Source organism: Microtus oregoni, unplaced genomic scaffold (genome assembly GCF_018167655.1).
Source record: "Microtus oregoni isolate MIOR12 unplaced genomic scaffold, Mior012 000010F_ref0000083, whole genome shotgun sequence".
Classification (NCBI taxonomy): Eukaryota; Metazoa; Chordata; class Mammalia; order Rodentia; family Cricetidae; genus Microtus; species Microtus oregoni.
The window spans coordinates 4,648,605-4,654,117 of NW_024543069.1; positions in this window are offsets into that span (position 1 = coordinate 4,648,605).

The window sequence follows — 5,513 nt, forward strand, 5'->3', positions numbered from 1 at the left end:
TGTTATAAGTCGATTATACCCTGTTCAAATTCTCTAAGTACTCACTCATTTAAGAATAGAGGGACCTGGGGCTGGGCTGTAACTCAATAGTGCATTTGCCAAGTTGTGTGAGGCCCAAGACCACAGGCAATGGCGACACCTTTCTCCTATTGTCTTCCTGCCTAGATATTGGACAGTCAGCTCTTTATCAAACCAATGAGAATAATCCATATCATGGTGTACAAAAAGCATTATTCCACAGCAGATCTCCCTTTGAGAAACGTGTATACCAGATTAGTTAGCATTCCTGCTGCTGCTCGAGCACACCTGGAAGAAGCAACTTGGGGGAGGAAAGGTTCATGATCTAAAGGAAGCATCAAGACGTCATGGCAGGGAAGGTGGATGACGGATGGTCTGGCTATGGTGGGTCAAATCTGTCGTATCACCTCAGATGTAACCAAGCAGCAAGAAGGGAAAATGGGGTCTGACTGCACGCCAGAAGGCCTCCTGCTTTCTGCAGATAAGCCCCACCCTCTGACGCTTCGAGAACCTCCTAAAACAGCATCCCCTGCTGGTCGTCAAGTGTTCAATCACATGAAATGATGGAGGACCCCTTATGCTCACACAAAAACTGTATCTATTGGCTTCAGGTTGAAAGGGGATCTAAGGAGCTCAATTTTAAGTATTGTGAGGTGTTTTCTCTAACATTTATCCAAGAAAATGTCATCACATTGAAATTTCTTATTTAAATCACAGAGTAAAACCAGTTGGGGAAATGATATTACTCAATGGCAGAGATTTCAACCTCATCGCCTTCCTCTTTCCACTATTTGAAAGGCATGCATATTTTCCATTGCTAAAACAACTACAGAGTTTTATAGAAAATCATTTCCTTCCAGAGTGCCTCAAGTTTTCAGATGTGCTAGAGTAGCAGCAAAACCCAACAGAGGGAATCTACATTAGGGCAAGAAAGGTACTGTATGGCAAGAGCTGAGCTTTCCAAAACGACTGCACACGTACAAAGAACAATAAAATTAAGAAACACCATGTACTGTGGGCAGAGTCATCTTGGATCTTCTCTTTTCTTTTCTTTTTCCTTTTTTTCCTCTTGAGTTACACAATTAGGACATCATGGAAATTAGAAGTTTAAGAAGTTGCTTAGGTCATCTTTTTACTCTGGTAGCTAATTTTAGTTTATTCTAGGTGGATTATAATACCTAATATTTCCTCAGTTTCAAGTGCATGCTCAGTCTCTTAGCAGAAGAATGATAAAGTGCTATAGAGTGTTAAGGCATCACTGTAGAAAATAACGGTCAAAAATCAGCTAGGTAGCAATGGGGTAAGTAATCGCTACTGCAGAGTTGCATTAAGTTTATCCCATAATAATGTAAATATGATAAGAAGAATTATTAAAAGATTTCTTTGGGGAAAAAAATCAGACTCTATTTGCTCAGTCTATTTTATTTTGGGGGTTGTACAGAAATTGCAGTGTTTCTTCCTTTCCTATTCACCCTCCAAAACCTCCCACATATTCTTCCCAGCTCTGCTTCAAACTCATGGCCCCCTTTTTTTCAATAATTTTTATTGGATGTATTTGTGCATGCATATATATTTCTAAATATAGCCTGTTCAACCCATGTAAGGCTATTTGCCTATATATTTTCAGTGTCAATGGTTTGGCTAAGAATACTGTGCCCTTTACTCATTTGTTTATTTTTAGCTTGAATTTACCCAAAAATAAAAGGCACTATCAGTGAGAGTTTAACTAAATTCACGTCATAAAGAATTTGTGCCCCTCTCCAGCCAGGGAGCTGACTGCAGAACGTCGCCATTCCTTCCAATCCAGTCCCCCTGGGTTTACTTGTTCCAGCTCCACCGTACATCACTGGTGTCAACCGTCAACCTTCCCCCCCCCCAAAGCCCCCATCTCCAGTGGGTCACACAGATCTCCTGAAAATTTCCTTCCTGCAACTCCTTGCTTTATCTTTTTCCCAACATCAATAGGCATTCTCTGAGAAGCCAAAGGCTGCCCTGGTCACGGAAGCAGGCAGACTAGCTGCTGATCTTCTCCTCTCCCTCCATTCCTTCAAGCCCTTGCCAGATTCTCCTGCCCAGCTCTGAGGCAGACCTTCTGCTGTGGCTTCTCCTCACTTTCTAGTCCCATTCCCAAGTGACTAAGCAGATTCTCAGGGAACAATCTGCTTTTCTCCCTTTTGTGAATTCCCTCAGTCCCTGCATCCTAAAATATCCTAATTCCTAAGTGTCATCTCTCAATACCTAAAAATTAATTTTACCTGGAGTCTCCAGGGGCTGCACCTATCAATATCCCAGAAGTTTCCTACCAAGCAAGTTTCAGCTACGACACTCTCATATAAACCAGAGAAGGTAAGAAAAACCAAAGAAGAAACATGCATGCAACAGATACTAAACCATATGTCAGCACCTAGAATGACAGAGTTCAGATGAGTAATAGCCAGGACAATATGACTAGAGCCCAACAACCCAAACATAGTTGGCCTTGAGAGAAGTCTTTAAGACGCATACTTGAAGCACAAGACAAAGGTCTTGATTCCTTTTATCAACATGATAGAGGACCTCCGAGGAAAACTGAATAAATCACTTAGAGAAATCTATAAAAGCACAAACAGTATAAAAAATTGAATAAAATAGTTCAAGATTTGAAAGCAAAAAGGAGAATCAGTAAAGAAAACCCACTATGAGGAAAATCTGAAAATGAAAAATCTAGGACCTTGAACAGGAACCTTCAGAGGAAAGCCTCACCAATAATAGAAGTGATGAAAGAGAGAATCTTGGATATTGAGGACACAAGAAATGGATACTCGAGTCATAGAAAATGTTAAATCTAAAACACTGGGGCACTATGAAAAGACAAAATCTAAGAATAATGGGAATAGAGGAAGAAGAAACATAGGTCCACAGAGAATATTTTCAACAAAATTATAGGAGAAAATTTCCCTAACCTGAAGATGCCAATCAAGGTAAAAGAAGCATACAGAACACCTAATAGACCAGAAAAGAAAGCCGCTTGGCACATAATAATAACAACACTAAATATAACAAACAAAGAAAGATGAAAAGCTGAAAGGGAAAAATATCAAATAATGTATAAAGGCAGAACTATTAAAATATCACCCGACTTCTCAATGCAAACTCTGAAAGCTAAAAGGACATGGACAGATGTTCTACATACTGTAACAGAGCACAGCTGTCAGTTTAAACCATTACACCCAGCAACCCGTTACTTTCAGACTTGAAACTGAAACTAATCAGAAGAAATAGAAAAGAATACGAAATAATCCTCAAAGGAAAAAATCCGCAAGTGAAATTTCAGTTCTTAAAATCTATGCACCCAAGTTCGCAAAAGAAACACTGGTACAGTTTACAGTTTAAATCACGTATTAACACCAACATACTGATTGTGGGGAACGTCAAGACCCAGCTCTGAGCGATATACAGGTCATCCAGGCAAATACTAAGCAGAGAAATATGGAAGCTAACTTACATCACAAACCAAGGGGACCTAATAGATATTTACAGAGCATTTCACCTAAACTTGAAGTCAAAAATACCACTTCTGAGCACCTCTTGGAAATTTCTCCTAAACTGTTGACATACTTAGACACCCGGCAAGCCTGAGCAAATAAAGAAAATTGACATAACACCCTGTATCCAATTGTACCACCACAGACTAAAGCAATATCAACAAGCACAGAAACAACAAAGTGCGGAGCCCAGACAATGTGAGCCTATTTCCAAGCTGACCAAATGTCAGAGAGATGGAACTTACCTCCATTTCTTCAAGGTTACCGTGTTTCTACTCTAGTGAAGATCCCACCTAGATTTAGGTTAGAAAGTTCTGCTCTCTCAAGGTTATTGTCAACGGGTGTGGCTAATAGCCAGACCTTGTATTTCAGGAATAGAAGAGTAGATAGGTTTCTACCTCAAACAAAAGTCTGTGAATACAACTAAGTTTCAGTTCCATTAAGGAGATAACCTTGGATTCCACCCAGAGACTAGTAGGCCTACAGAATGTTTTGGTCTAGGGTGTGAGCATGACTTGTTTTGTTCTAGCAACAGAATGTTTAACTAATGTTGTAGCTGATGACCTTCAATTGTTAAGTTCATTTTTTTGTATCATGTTAATGTAGCTTTTTTTTTTTTTTTTTTTTTTTTTTTTTTTTTTTTTTTGTCTTACTCCTACCTGTTAGGGTCAGTTGGAAATTAAACACAGGCAAATTTTCAGCACTCACTGAAATTTCCTCTCAATACTATTCTTTATGTTTCTCTGTTTTACTATTTTCTTTCATATCTTTATATTCTTTACTCTATTTCCAAATCCCCACCCCTCTACCCTACTGAGAGGTATTTTTGTCAAGGTTGATCCCCGACAAGAAAGTTTAAAAACTCATATAAATTGAACAACTCTCTACTGAATGAATAATGGGTCAAAAAGTAAAGAAAGAAAGACTTTCTAGAATTGAATGAAATTCTGTACACAACACCCAAACTTATGGTAATAAGAGGCAAGTTCATAGCACTAAGTATTTCATAAAAGAACTGGAAAGATCTCATATATCGCATAATGGCACACCTAGAAGCTCAAGAACAAAAAGAAGAAATCACATCCAAAAGGGTTTAAATCAATAAAATAAAAACAAACAAAACAAAACAATCAAACAGAAAAAAATACAAAGCGTTAATAAAATGGAATTGGCGTTGGTTACTTTTTTTGAGAAAAATCAATGAGATTGACAAATCTTTGTCCAATTTAAATAAAAGACAGAAAACCCAATTTAACAAAATTAGAAATGAAGAGAGGGTACATAACAGCAGGACCGGAGGAAATCCAGAGAACTATAAGGACCTATTTTCAACACCTCTAAACCTCCAAATAGGAATATCTAAAAGAAATGGATAATTTTTTCAATACCCACAACTTAGCAAAGTTAAATCAAGATCAGGTAAATAAATAGATCTATAATCCCCTAGTGAAATAGAAGCAATAATTTAAAATTTCCTAACCAAAAAAAAAAAATAAAATAAAAAAGAGGAAGCCCAAGGGTAGTTGGCACTTATAGCACAAATAATCAAAATCCAGAGACAGATACTGGGGTTCTAGTGAAAGAGCAGAAATGCAGGGTAGCCAAGCCACTAGAGAGTTCTTACCCCTACCGAGGCTCAGACAATGGGGCTCTACTGTCCTTACTGTGACTGTAGACTACAATCCTCTCCACCAAACCTCAAACTAAAGACTGTCTACAAACTGAACTCCTGTCTATAGGCACAGAGTCCTGTCATATTTTCAAAGAAGAGTTAATGCTAATACTTCTCAAATTACTCCACTAAACAGAAAGAGAAGAAACATTGTCCCATTTGCTTTTACAAAGCCACAGTTACCAATACTCAAAACATATAAAGACACACAAAGAAAGAAAATCACAGACCAATTTCTATTATGAACATAGAAACATTATCAATAAAATCTTTTCAAACTGAATCTGGGAACACATCAA